The following is a 15,654-nucleotide window of genomic DNA, read 5'->3' as shown; positions in this document are numbered from 1 at the left end:
CAGAGTGAAATCATGCTAGCCTCAGGTTATACATTCCATTTCCATTTATGTCTCTTTCAGTTCTTATCTGGTCCTACATCCCTTCCATTACATCTCCACTACCTTAATGGAAAACATAAGAGATGCCCTTCTCAAGTTTCCCCCCCACAGATATACTGCACTTTTTTTGCCTACTTCCCTCTCTCTCTCTCTCTCTCTCTCTCTCTCTCTCTATCTATCTCCCTTCCTCCTGACCACCCATACCGTCACAGCAAGTGACGTGTGTGTGTGTGTGTGTGTGTATATGTATGTGTGTGTGTGTGTGTGTGTGTGTGCACGCTCGCTCTGGTGTACCTGGGGTAGTGTTACAGCTCAGATCACAGTCCAGTGTACATCTGAACACCCTGTTTTCAAGTGTCAGTTGAGTGACATGTGAATGGTAACAATGCTGTCTCAGATCCAGTGTCAATGGGACACGATGCGCATGGCACCATAGTTTATAGTCAGGTTTCATGCAAGTGTACAGTATTTCGAAAGGATTTTTGATAACTTGGGTAAATTAGTTGGGTTAAATTTCAATTCTACACTATTCTACACTATTTCTGTGTCTGAAAATTTTGCACTGAGCTTGAATGATTGATTGATTTTATTCCAGCTTCATGCACTCATGATTCCCAGCCAATATGGGCTTAAAAGACACATCCATATATCATGTTGCAATTTGTGTACAACAAATACAGTATATCCCTAAAGAAAGGTATCATACAAAGAAAGGACTGCATGCTGCCATATTTCCCAAGCTTTACAGATGCTGTGCCACAAAAGATCCTCCTTTTCTGGCACATATCAAGAAGATAATCAACACTTTCATAATCATATTAACCAAAAGAAATGAGGATAAATGGAAATCATTTTACTATGCAGCACATTTCTCAGCTCATCAAAGAAAGGACAATAAAGCATAAATTGAATTTCATTTTCATTTTCTCCGAATCACATAACAACATTTTTCTTCATAAATAAGGAATAATCTGCTTTTAATATCATATATATCACAGCATGCTCTATTTCTGTAAATTAATTCTAAACCATATAACTTCACCGTAAGAGACATAACTTCACATACATACTCTAAAAGTTAAATGCAATATGAATGGCATTGTAAACCAAACAAATTAATGAGCACACCTTGAACTCAGTTAGGGTGAATGTGATCCTACATCAGTGTCATGAAAGATAACTTGATGCAGGATCAGGATCAGGATCCTACTGTGTAGGACATGTCTGGCTGCACTCACTGAGAAAGACGGTGTGCCAAGACCATGCTAATCCCCTCTCAGATGGAAAAACACTACCAGATCCATTACTCTGCATACATAATGGCATAATGAATGTACAATGTGACAAGGGAATAGCGATGTTAATTGTATAAAGGTATAAATGATTGCAGTGACAGTATAATAGGATAACCCAAGTGACTATAGGTTACCTCTGTTGTAACAGGAACTCTCATTTCAAACCCAATGCCTGGGTAAAAATACGGATAATTACATTGAAATAAAGATAATCAAAAAATATGTGACAGACTAATAAATGCTCATGAATAAAACTCTATTTTTATGTAGCAACAAACCAGTGATCAAATGAAAGCAATCACATGAGCAACCATTGCACATGCATACCTTGCTGTAAACGTGGATCCGACCTTAATCAACTTGTCCATTTCATCAACCCCAAAGTCATTTCAACATGCACAAAGTCTTCGTAGGGCCAGATGGTTCAGCCCTGACGTATATGAACCGTTAAATTTCAAAAGGTTGAGATGGTGCCACGGGTGGCAAAGCTGCATCTGGCATGGCATTGCGAGGCCTGTGTGGTATCTAGACCACGTCCATTCCTGATGGCATCATGCAGGACCACTGGGGCACATGCTGATGCCCGATACTAACTGGCAGGGTCACACCAAGCTCAGACCAATGCCTACCTCAAATAGAGGAGATAGAACAGATAATTCATTCATGATTTCTAACCATTCCAAGAAATTGAATACAGCTAATTTGCCATTTTTGTTAAACTACTTTTTTATTTTTTGTTAAACTGCTCTATTTGAAGTAGATGGTATAACTGTTTGGGTAACCAAATAGTGTTTTTTTGTATTGGTACAGCTCTTTAAAAAGACTGACTTCCAGTGTGATGAAACACAAAGGAAATCGTTACAAAACTGTTTTAACGTTATTTATAATGGTTATAATTGTGTTTACAGGACAATTCCACCATAATTAACATGAGTCCTAGGGATTTTTTTTGTCTCGCAAGGAGTTAAATAAACTAGACCACTGTTTGGCATGTTTTTCCATTATTGGAATATATAGTATTGATTTTGTGTTGATTGATCACTGCCATAGTATTCCATGGTATCTGAAAATGTATGTTAAACACTGCAAAATCCGATAAAAAAAAAATAAAAAAAAAATCAATTACCAATTTAAATTAAATTGCTTTAGTAATTCCATTAAATGTGGTGATGTTGATGTTTTTGTTTTTCCCCCCAGGCTTTAAGGTATATTTTCAGATAAACTGGACTCCTATGGGAGCATTTGGTTAGTGCAAAATTGATAACAAAATCTCAATAATGAAAAAACATGCCACACAATAGTTTGAAGTGGTAATTATCAAGGTAAGAATGACATATGACCTCATATTCAAAATTATATTATTGTCCTCTGCAGTAGTCAGCTCATCCAAACGCGTTGACCTAAATTCAGTCTGAAGTGTGTCTTGGATCAGGAAGTCTGTGATGTCATTACTCCTTCTGTCATAGCCTGGCGGATTGCAATCAGATGGTCCATGGCAGTCCGTCACGAGCTAAGAGAACAGAATTTTTTTGTAGGCTAAATTGAAATCTCATTTTGTCTGAATAGATATTGTGATCACCAAAGGGAACATGCCGGAATTTTTATCAGGGAGAAGAATGGTCGATGATGTTTTAGAAACGGTGCCAACTGTATTATAGAGAAGTCAGCCTAGCACATGAAAAACACAGCTACACATCAACAGCTCCATGTACACTCAGCCACCATTTCATTAGGTATACTGTACCTCCCCAACAGCTCACTCCTCCAGACAGCAAGTCATGTATGTAGTGAGTATGTAAAGCATGCAGACAGGGTGAAGAAGCTCATTAAAGGCCCAAACGCACTGAAAGCGTCTGACGCGCGCGTTTTGAAGTACACCTATTGTTTTAAATGGCCGAACGCGCACCAAAAGCGTTATGAGGCGCGTCAAACTGCCTTGACGCCTCTACTCCGACCTTGTTTCGATTTTGGAGCGTCAAATGAGGATTTTTTTCTGCAGCCGCAGTACCTGTTTGGAGAGTACTCCGGGACAGTAGGTGGTGTAGTCCGCCGGTAAAACCAAAGAAGAAGAAGTGATATGTAGCGGGGAGCTGACATCAGAGCTTGATCAAACTAGACGGCCACCAAAAAAAAAAAAAAACTAACATTAGCCAGCCGACTTGAGGAGCAGCCAAAGCAGGACGAGGAGAAGCTCATCACTGAAGTCCAAAAACGACCTGTGATATATGACTGCAAACTACTGACTGTTTACTGTTACTATGGCAACAGGTGACAGCTACCGTTAGCTTATCTTAAAACTTTATGAACAGTACAATTGTAATTCTGCAATGCTAAACGAAAACAACTACCACTGCCAACAGCTATACTGCTATAGATCTGAACTGCTGTGTTGTCACATGTCAGATAGCCTACTGAAAATAAGAAAAATAAAAGCTTAGAGCCTTGGTAGTTACGTTAGCATAACAGACCCACCCCATATCATCTGTCATGAACGTTTACTGACATCTACTGGTCATAAAACTTACTCGCTACATAAACCTAACAACAGCAATTAATTAACATAGTATAGAGTTATGATTAGCTGTGCTTTATGTGACTTTCACCCACCTGGAAGAAAAAATAAAAGATGAAATGAGATGGCTGGTCCCCAGTGGCTTTACCGTATTCTGCTGCCAACCAACTGAGGAAAGCAGCAGCACGCACCGAACAGTTCCCTCCTCCCATGTAACGTAACGTTAAAGGCTACTCAAATAGAAATGTATAGAAAATTAACGGGGGGTATCTGTAAAGCATACAAACTTGTGCCTGCCTACATATAAATAGCGACCTTTTACCAAAATACTGCTGGTTCTGTGGTGTTGGCATTTCAAATCTGATGCCTGCAGTGCGCCATAGGAGCATCAATTGACGCGCGTCAAATGAGGCGCGTCAATTATCGCTTTCAGTGCGTTTGGGCCTTTACACTTCAACTAAATGTTGGAATGGCCAAAATACATGATCTAAGTAACTTTGAACATGCTATGATCGTCTGTGCCAGATGTGCTGGTTCTAGCATCTCAGAAACGGCAAGCCTCATGGGATTTCCATGCTCTACAGTGTCTAGAGTTTACCACCAATGTTACAATAAACAAAAAAAACATCCGGTCGGAGGCAGTTCTGCGGGCAAAACCACTCGTTGATGAGAGGCGTCAGAGGAGAATGGCATGACTTGTTCAAGCTGGGCCACAAGTAAGCAAATAACAACCCAGTGCAACAGTGGTGCGCAGAAGGACATCTCACAACTTCCAGCAGGATAATTTGGCATTTCAAAAAACATGCATTGCCTCAATATGGTTCCAGGAATATGACAGTGATTTTAGTATACTTCAGTGGCCTGCGTAGTCCCCAGATCTCAATCCAATAGAGCTCCTTTGGGATTAGGTGGATGTTCATAGCATGAATGTTCCGCTGAAAAATCTGCAGGAACTGGATGATGCTATCATGATGCTATCATCCAGACATTGATCCAGATATGTATATTGCTTATATCCTTTCTGCACTATTTTTTTTATTATTACCTTCTCTTTGTTCTGCTACTGTACTGTACATTGCTGCTGTGACACCCGAATTTCCCTAGGGGATCAATAAAGTTTTTGAGACATTTATTCCTTTATTTTGGGACGCTGTATGATTGTAATTGCCCTTTTTGCACTTGCCAGCTGGAAATATTGTTCATAGAACAAAATCACTTCGGTAGGGAAACAAGGAAGCATACAAATCGACCAGCGACCATGAAAAGTTCAGCCGTGGCCAACTATTCTCGGTTGACAAGCTTGTTGACCATCCACACATCGGCCAAGTTTCCCTGGTCACTCAGCTCTGTGGTAAATGAATGGACTTCTGGTGACTTGTTGATTGATCCACATGCGCACTAATGCACCCACCCACACACACACACAGGCCCACGCATACACAAGTATATGAACAATCTTTTTTAAAAATTGCAGTGTTAAGGCATCACCTCTGAGCTGCTGCTGGAGTTGTGGCGTGCATTAGCGGACCTGTATTCCTATGAATCAATTGATTGATCCATTTAACAGCAGACAATATGCTGCCAGTGTGAGGGCAAAACAGGACCTTCCCTCTGAGAGCAGACAGCTCTCAATAGACAATTGCTTGCTGTCACACACAGGTTATGTAGGCCAGAATATGTAGACTGGCGAGTACAAAGAAGAGCACTCAGCACTAGCCCTCTAAAGATTGTCTGTTCATAAATACTGCAGAGTGACGCTTTGTCTTTCTGCTGCACTGAACCTACCCTCGCTTACAAGACAGTTGGGCCTTGGCAATATGCTCCCCGGCCGTACACAGCACACACCCTGACAGGCCCCATATATTCTGATGTATTGTTGTTAATGTTTAAATGCTTTCACTGCCTTGCCAGTAAAATTGCACAGTAATGTACTTCCTTACAAGCAGGAGATGGAGAAAAGGAAAAAAGGGGTGTATGAAGGGTGTATGGAAATGCAAGTTGGAATATGATTGATCAGACTTCACAGACCTGTAAGATGTGTTCACATGTGGGAATCGCAGTATTAATGGACATGATTTATCTAGTTTGCACAGCTGACAGTGTAAAGCTTTGCATATAAGGCTCTACGGTGGAAGAGATGATGTTGTGCTAAGCTCTTTAAGGTCACTCTAGTTTCAAATACCAGAGCAGGTGAATCACTCAAGAGACGCACCTGATTAAGAACTTAAACCTCTCTGCGGGAGACGTCACTTAGTTAGAAAAGGTATAATTCAGAAAAAAAAGTCTGCTTTGGCAGGTGCATGTCGTGGAGGTTTGCATTTCAACATGAATCCCTGACACTTGTTTACATAGTAAGTTCAAAGCTGTCCAGCTTACAACCTGATATGGCTGCTTATTTGGATGAAAAATAACACTCTGTAAAAACCCTTATTTGCATAAAACCTTTGATTTAACACAGATGAATGCACAGGAGAAAGCAACAGCCGCTTTGTTGAGATTAGAAAAGTTTATTTGTCACATTAGGCAGAATTACCTGTGTTGGTGTCAACTGCAGAGTAGAAATTGGGAGAGGGAACAAAGCACAGGGTGAGAGAGCGGGAGAAACAGATTGAAAGATAAGTACTTATATAAGAATATAAGAGAAAGAAAGGGAGAGAGAGAGAGGGAGAGAGAGAGGGAGAGAGAGAGAGAGACATATGCATTTATACAGCACCCTGTTGCCTCATAGGGTGCTGCTTCACCTCCTCCCACTGATAATAACTGGCTTGGCACACTGTGAGCCACAGGACAGAGGAAACGCTCCCCTTGCTCCTGCTTCCTACTTCCTAGGAGGGCTTGATGTGTGTTTTCCACCTGTCGGGGAAAAATCCGAGCGGCTCTGTTGGACTGAGCCTCTCCTCCCCTCAGTGTGGTGGCTGGAAGGATGACTACTATGACAGCTGGAGGTTTGTTGTGATGAAGGAGGGCTATGGAGCTAGATAAACTGCCAACTGATGTCTGCTTTCGAGGAGACTTGTATCTGCGATACAGGCACTCATACAAAAAGAGAACTAGTCCGAGAGAGAGATGGAGGGAGAGAGATGCACAGGGATTGAGAATGCAAAAAGAGAGGGATAGAGGGGTCATGTTGACCATATGTCTTCTTGCCATATAACCTCTGTCTGTCCCCTTTGATTAGCTGGCTTATCTCTTACTGTACCAAAAGCATAGAGGTCACATCATCCCAAATCCTGCATGTAAACAAAATGGAGGGGGAGGGAGAGAGAGGGCATATTATCTACTAGACTCCCTTGCAGGCCCTAATGCCTGTTTCTCTCTTTGGCTTTTTGTTTTTGAACAGACGCTAGAACAGATGAACAGTGTGACATTGAAAAGTGCGGTCAAACTATGTTGGCCTCTCAATAGGAAATGGGAGAACTTTTGAACAAGTTCACTCACAACCAATGTAGTGATTTTAAATTCTGTTTCCATCCCTAGAGTGAGCCATTTTCACGTTTGCAGGAGGCAAGAAAAAGAGGGGAAAAAAGCATTCTCTAGATGTGTACCGGGGCCAAACCAACCTCCCCTTTGTGCCCCTGAAGCCCAATTTTCCCCACCTGGTTCTCACTGCTGTGCCAATGATCACTTCTCAATTCTTACAGACAAAAACTTTTCCTGCACCTGGTTTTGTTTACCCCTGCTTTTCATTAGTCAAGGTCAATTGGGTAGCCAGGCTCTGCTGGGATAGGACAAGAGTTTGATGAGTGTTCTCTGGTTTTTGTTTGCCTCTGCCCAGACCTCTGTCTGCCGCTGTGTAAAATGAGGATGGTCCTATACTGGTAAGCTATGAAAGTTATACACCTCACTGCTCATGCTACCAGCCCTGTTTATCCCACTCTTCCTACTTTAGCTCCCCTTTTCATTATTGTTTTTGCCTCCGCTCTTCTCTAAACTTCACCCTCTTTTGCTAACTCTTTTCTCTCCTCTCTCATTTCTTCCTCTCTCCCCCTCCCTGCCTCCCTCCCTTTATATCTCTATTTCTTCCCACAACCCTGTAACAATGTCTTGCCATGCTTCACGGATTGCAGTGTTCTAGTTATTTTCCTGAAATTGGAGTCACATGCTCCCTCTTATCCAAATATAAGTATGTGGCAGCCCTCCGCATTTACTTGTCAGTCAAAACTACAAGCCTCCACTCATCACAGTGTCATAGGTGTTGATGAGAAAACGAGTGTAACCTCTATTTTCATAAAGAACATTCTGGAACAACTCAGCGGCCCCATCAATCCCACCTCCATCAGCCTGACAGAGCTGTAATAACACAAATCGCTGTGACTTTCAAATGCAAAACGAAGGTAAATCAGCAGTCTGCTCACATCTTGTGCCATTCTCACATTGAAAAAAAAAAAAAAAACAAGACAAGGAGGGGATGTTATGAATAATAAAATTTAGTTTCATGGTTACAGTATATTTTCCAAGCCAGATTTCCAAGTTTAAAGGAAAACAATACATGTTTGGGTAAAAGGAGCGCTCAGTTCTTTCTAACAGACAATTATGCATGAAACTGCAAAATATATAAATATAGAACTGTTTTTTTATGTTGGCTTAGCCAGTCAAGTTGACATAGAGGGCTTTTTAATCACAGCAACAACTAGGGTTAGTAGTTGAAAGCTGGGAAGAGTTTTACACACACTCAGGGTTTTACACTGACACTTGGGAGTTGCCTAGAACTACTAAGCTTTTATTCTGTTGGCAGCTGTGCAGCTCCACCGGAGCAATTGGTGGTTCGCTGCCTTGCTCAAGTGCACTTTGATGGTAGTTGTTGAGGGTCAGGAGAGTGTTATTTCCACCACCCGGATTTTTCTGTCTGTCCAGGGATTCAAACTGGCAACTTTTCAGTCAGGATTCTGCTTCTCTAACCTTCAGCCTAATACTGGAGTCAAGTGTGTATGATCCCAGAAAATATCAAGGTTTTTGTTTTGTTTTGAAAATGTTTGTTTGTTTAGAGGCAGGATGCCCAGCAATTCCAGATTATGTTACGCACTAGCTTCACCCACTGGCAGCTTGCAAATCTTTTGCTCATCATTCTCCACACAGTCTATGAGCAGATGCCAGCTAGATCCCGCCTAAGGGCTGTCCATGGGTCTTCAGTGGTACTTTATCAGTGTTGGCTATCATAAGTCTATTCTTTTAACACATTAGGACCAATAGGCCTCTTGTGGTTTCTAATGTTTCAGCAGCACCAACTACTACCACTATTAAAATGTAATGCCTCTAAACTTGGCCATGTTAATATTATTTACAGAATATACCTATATACTGAGGTACATACTATGCACATTTAATAACAATCATGGAATAGAAGGGTAGCCTAATCCAATCTGTGTGCATCAACAGCCAGGTGTCCTGCCCTTGAGGATGGCACTGTATCCCTATCTGCTCACCCATTGTAAGTCACTCTGGATAAGCTGAATCATCAACTGGATGCCTACAGTGAAAATTTGATTATTTCAAATGAGTTTAGCACTTTCTTCCTTATAAATACTGTACCAGCCTGTACGGTCACCATGCCTGATTCTCTTCTATCACAATTTGTAATGCTGTCTTTCTCTGTGGCTGTATTTGTTCATTTGTTGTTGTGTAGGAAAAGGTTAGAAATCCTCAAACATGAAAGTCTATTGTTCTCAACAGTCCATAACTCATCGAAATGAGTGCGCTTGTATAGGATGGTCCGTTTTCATAATTGCCAGTCAGGTGTATCCCTTCATGGCAGCGATGTATCCATATCTGATTTTTTCAGCAGAATAATGTCCCATACCACAAGGCTAGATTGTTCAGGAATGGTCCAATTTACTTATGTGGCCTCCCCAGTCAGTAGATCTCAGTCAATGAGCGGCAGAGTTGTGTAGAGAGTAGGAAAAGCATTTGGAAAGCCCAGTTTCAAAACCCTGTGACAGCAAGCATCCACTCTGCTGAAGTGTCCTTGAGCAAGATACTTAATCCCTAGCAGCTCCGGGGGCGCTGCTCTACAGCCGACCCTGCGCTCTGACCTCCCTGTGAAGGAGGGCAAACGGAAAGAGAATTTCCTCTTTGAAGAGTAACCGAGCATTTGTGGGATGACATGGAATAAGCTATTCATTGTAAAGATGATGTACAGTCAACCTGACACATCTGTAGGAAGTAAGCCAGTATCTCAGTTGAACATTTTCAACACATTTTAAGTATCTACCTCAGTCAGCTGAGGGCTGATTCTGTTCTGAGGGCAAAAGGAGGTGTAACTCAATGTTCAGAGGATGATCCTATTTTTTGTACACTGTGTTACACATGTTGCATCATGACACATCTGTCAGTTATACTAGATGATCACTGATGCTAAATATAGATAGACATGTGCTACTAGTAGCTACCAACATTGAGCTGTCAGGGGAAAGACGTGTTTGAGGGAAGCCTAAGACAATTGTGATTTCAGACATAAATTCTCCAAACCATCTGTGAGGGTCTTCTTGCCCTTCAGCAACACAGAAATCAATAAAAATCAGTATTAGTGTTAGGCTTCATACATGCAATAAAGGGTACAAAAGCCTGCTGCAGGTGAATCAAGTTACAATGGAGCACAGGCTACAAATAAATGGAAACACTGAACTGCCTTTTGTTGCATGAGTTTTTTTTATTTTTTTATTAATAAATCTCCTATGTGCAATAGTGACTCTATTTGGATGTGAGGCACCAGAATAACAGGATTGTCTCACCTTTTCCATGCATCAAATGTAGAAAACACCAGTAAACTGGTCATGACAACAGTGACATTTGCCCAGAATAAACACTTACATTATAGTGTGTTTAGGTGCTATGTGTAGCATTTTGAAATATCAATATATTCTTGGCAAAATAATTGTCATGTCTTGGTATAATTACTGTAAACAGCTAAGACCACCGTTGAGAAAGTTGGAAGTCTCTATCTCTATTTTTAGTGCTAGTGTTTCTCAATATTTAGACCACATTTCCAGTAAACCAGGCGCCAGGTACATGACGGAAAGCAAAATAATACAGGGACAGTCTGTAGGGCTATCTAGTATTACTTGGCTGCCTGGTAGGCTAAGTTTGTATCTAGCTGCCTAACAGACTAATCTGTATTGCTTTGCTTCCGTCAGGCATCTAGTCTAACATGCTTTAGCCTGTCTGTACACTTTGACTGTTTGGATTCCTGGGAGGCTAGGTGCCTAAGAAACTTGCATGTTTGTATGTATGTTTGCTTGTATGTTTAGCAGCATGTAGCTAGTATCACTTTGTACCTGCTGCCTTTGAGGAATCTATTGTGAAATGCAGTCTGGCAGGCTTTTTAAAAGTCTCCCCCAATTCTTAACATGTTATCAGTGATACAGTCACTATTTGTGTGTTCTCATGTATAATCACTATAGTTAGGGATACACAATGACTATTTTTAAGAAGAACTCATGTAAATTATCGGTACTTCTCCAAACCTAGCTACTAGGTTAGCTAGCTAGCTTACTCATCACTCATTGCAGAGGAAGTGTGCCGGGGATTGGCAGCCTTGTAGGAGGCTGCTGCCTGACAGTCCTTACTGAGGAAAAAAGGTCCCTAAGGCAAGATGCCACCATGTCAGCACCCAGACATTAGGCTAAACGTGACTTCAGTGTGCCTCACCAAGGTGCTAACACTGAGAGGCACTTTCATTCTCATTTTCCAAAAGACAGTAGGCTACTCGTGGTTTCTCCTGGATTTTCATTATCCAATCTAAATACCATAGGCTAAGAAGTAGGCATATATTGTGCGGTTAGGCCAACAGGGCTTGGAACAGACTTAAAGAAGCTCATGATAAAAAACAGAAGTCCAATACTGTGAGGCAAAAAACAGAAGCATTTTTCTGAAAAATAAATAAATAAATAAATAAGCCAGCCACATTGATGAAAACCTTAAAATAGATAAAATCCGATTCGTCAGTGTCTTGATTTATTTTCACATTTTGCAAGAATGTTTTTTAGTCTCAGTTTTAAAAGTTTACCTGGATCTGCTTGATTTGGCTTCCAGACCTGCAATTATAGCCACAGGTTTGAAGAACATAAATGGCCTAGAGGCCCATTTTTTGTGAGAACACTGTCTGCAAATCTAATTTTGTTTTGGTTAAAAAATATTGTACATAAAATTTTATTGCCCATCACCTTGTGAAGGTTGCCGGTCTTTCAGAGAGAGAAATCTTCCATCTTCTCCTGCAAGCCAAGCAGATGGGCAGCTGCTGGAAAGATTGCCCAAAATTGGAAAGTCATTCTTTGGCTTTACTATTCCCTCTCTGGCTTTAGAAGGTGTGTTTATGTTGACAGGGCTCTTTTGCCAACCTCCTAAGCAAGAACAGCTGTAGCTAGTTTGAAAGTAATGGGTCTTTGGCTATAGACCGGTAAAGGTGCATATGGTGCTGGTGATGCACCTGTTAGTCAAAGCCATCCCTCCACATATTTATGGCCAAACACTAATAAAAACATGACAATACTGAATTATGGATGGCAAAGAGAAACACTTCTATGTCCAGTGTTTCTTCTGTGAATAACAGAAAAATGTATTCGATATGAATAAAATATACAGTGTGCTCCAAAAGTATTGGGACAGCAGCACATTGTTTGATGTGTTGGCTCTCTACTCATATTACTTTGGATGTGAAACAACACAATTTCTTTGAGCTAAGCACAATGTCTATACTTTAATTTGTGGCATATCTGATGGACAAGTGAAAAACTACAGCCCTTGATTTGACATTGTCCCATTTCAGGGTGCCAATGAATATTCTATTCAGTAAAGTAATCATTTTGTAGTAAAAATGATTACTGTGCAATGACCTTTGGATATCTGAAACCCATAAACATTACTACAATCCTGATATCTAGCTGTGTTTCCTAGCTTTTTGCATTTCAATTTAGTTCTATGAGAATTAAACAATGGAACAAGTAAACAAGGTGTGAATTATCAATCCATATTGCCTTGTGCTTATTTAGTCAAACCATGTTCTCCATACTGTCTCTGTGTAACTAAGAGCCATGCAAGTGGAAGCAGAGCTAAATTATCATAGGGGTAAACTGAAATGTGAAAGAGCTTATCATGACATATCAGTGAAATACTATCTATCGCTGCCTTGCCCAGCAGGGCAATACTCATCGTCAGCTGAGGAAGATCAAGACTATGGTGTCAATTATCAGTGTGAAACGTTCAGTATTTATCCTTGCATCTGTTCTTCAAAAAACAATTTAGCCATCTCAGCCCTCGACACACCTCCCCTACATCAACCAGCCTCTGTATGCCAACAGCCTGCATTCATTGTACAGTAGAGGGCTCGAAATCAACTGGCCATCTGTGGATAGATAGAGGGGAGGGCTGGGATGGGGCGGTTAATGGTTCTCCGTTCCAGATGTGACCCTTTGCCAAGCCTGGCAGGACGAGGGCAGAGATCCAGGGAGGAGGGATAGAGGGAAGGTTATGGGAGTAGGAGGGTGAACGGGCTTGTATAAAATGAAGGGGAGCAGGTTTGTAATGGGCAGATGACAATGAAGAGTAGGGCATGGAGCGATGAAACAACTGGCTTTGGTTTGGCGTGGCAACAGGATAAGGACTAAGAAGCGACCAATCACAGGTTGAGAAAACAAACTATGGGGACTGAGGTGGGTAGGCAGATGGGGCAGGAGCCAGGGCCAGGCGAGGACAGCCATATGCGAAAGGCAGCTGATGTGTGAAGTATTATGCCCAGCAGTCACCCCCTCTACCACTGCTGTGTGTGAGGGCACCTTGGCCCCCTCAGAGCCACCTAGACAAACACTGTCCAACCCTCTTCATTTACAGCTTCTCATTAGCTAGAGTGGGGAAGAAGTGGGGAAGGAGCCTGCGCCTGCCCGTAACCCTGGCACTCACAGTGGAATGGATTAGAATGTTTATTGTGTTGTGTTCTAAGGTAATATTTTATTTTAGTGCTTCCTCTACCTCCAGGTTTTCATGGACAGGCACAGTGGTTTTCAGATTGAATTGTTAATGTCCATCAGCTAGCCTTATTGTAATTCAAAATGAACATTATTGGGGAACATTCAATTTGTTGGCCTTTTTAAAGTGCCCTTGCTACTCTTTCTTCTCAAATCTGCATCGTTGGGCAAGGCTGGCTTTTTTAAATTGTACTGTCCTTCATTTTAATTCTATCTCTAACACTTCAGATAATTGTTTATCTCCCTTTTGTATGGCCATATATTAGACATATGCCACTGCTGCCATTCAAAGAAACCTTGTGGTGTTTACAGCAAAAATCCTCATTGCCATACAATAATGGTTTTCATATTCATTTGTTAAGGATCTGTGAAGTTATATTTATTGTTATTGAAAACAACTCATAAAAAAGAAAAATCAATCTGAGATTTTACACTTTCAGAACCTTTAAAGAGAAACATGATGGTAAAGAGAACTTGATAAAAGAATACTAATGTTTGAACAGATTTTATGGCCTTATGCCTATGATTAACGAGCTCCCGCTCTACGTCAGAACCTCAGAGTCTGCTTTGTCAAAGAGATGTATTGTCTGCGAGAGTAAAAAGTGTTGCAGGTTGGATTTTTATAACTAGCATTTTGATGGACGATTATACAGAAGGACTGTGTTTCAAAGTCAATTTCAGCTAAGCACACTCAACAACTATGTTTACTAATTCACCAGGTGATGTCAAGACGGAGAGAGAGCCAGTGTTATTCTCAGCCATAACAAGTAGGGGTGGGAAATTATTGGTCATTTTTAAAGGTAATCCGTCCCTTATATATCTAATAATGTTATAGTAGACAAGGTACAGCAGGCTTTATGAACCTAATAACAGTGTACTTACTGCAGCTAAGATAAACACCACTGTTTTACTATTCCAGCAGCATAAACATCTCATTTTGATTCTGTACTTGCCTCTGTTAGAATTTGCTCGCAGAATACTAATCTACAATTCAGTTAGGGTATTTCTTTATTACATTTCACTCTCAGAGTAGGATAACCAAAGCCCTCATTTGTACTGTTTGGTATCAAGGACATTGTTGATACACTGATATAGAGACTGTTGAATGAAGTGTCTCCATCGACACACAGACACACGTGCATACATACAAGGTATGGACAAAAAGTTCCCTACAGCGGCTCTGCTGATGTTGAACTGGTGTTGAGTGCATTATTTGGCGTGGTTCCAATCATCCCTTAGAGGATTAGACCAATTATAATAATGACTAATGTCACAATTCTGAGTGATCGTCTTCATGCCCATGATGCAATTCTCTTAATATAAGCAGTGTCTTCCAGGATGACGGTGCTGTTATTGAAAGGACTTGATTTGTGACCTGATGGTTTGAACAGCATGATAGCTATTATGCCAGGGACTTCACAAACATCAGATGTGATCCCATTTTAGCATCCATGGGAGGCTTTGAAAAAACACCAAAGATGCTATTTTCCACCATTATAAAGGCAGAGGCCCAGATGACTATTCAAAATCATTTTGTAGTGATAAGTGTTTGCCTGGTCCTCTAGAATAGTGGTCCTCAACCTTTTTGGCTTGTGACTCCTTAAAACCCCCCATCACAGGCTGCATATGCAGAATGTTTTTTTCCTTTTCAGGTTGTTTCATTTGATTTAATTGATCTGATTTACCCCGCAATATTATCGTGACCCACGTGACCCTCTAAGGGGTCCTGACCCAAAGGTTGAGAACCACTGCTCTGGGATAGTATGTTTCAGCCCATGGGTCACAACCCAAAGTAGTAAGCAACTAAACAGATTGTTTCTGTGATTTTGGGACCATTATTAACCTATGCATT

This window comes from Centroberyx affinis, unplaced genomic scaffold (assembly GCF_046629955.1).
Source record: "Centroberyx affinis isolate AG114_WGS23_722 - 3 ecotype Tasmania unplaced genomic scaffold, CSIRO-AGI_Caff_v1 ptg001104l_1, whole genome shotgun sequence".
Taxonomy (NCBI): Eukaryota; Metazoa; Chordata; class Actinopteri; order Beryciformes; family Berycidae; genus Centroberyx; species Centroberyx affinis.
The sequence above is the reverse complement of the archived record's forward strand: the minus strand, read 5'-3'. Positions refer to the sequence as shown.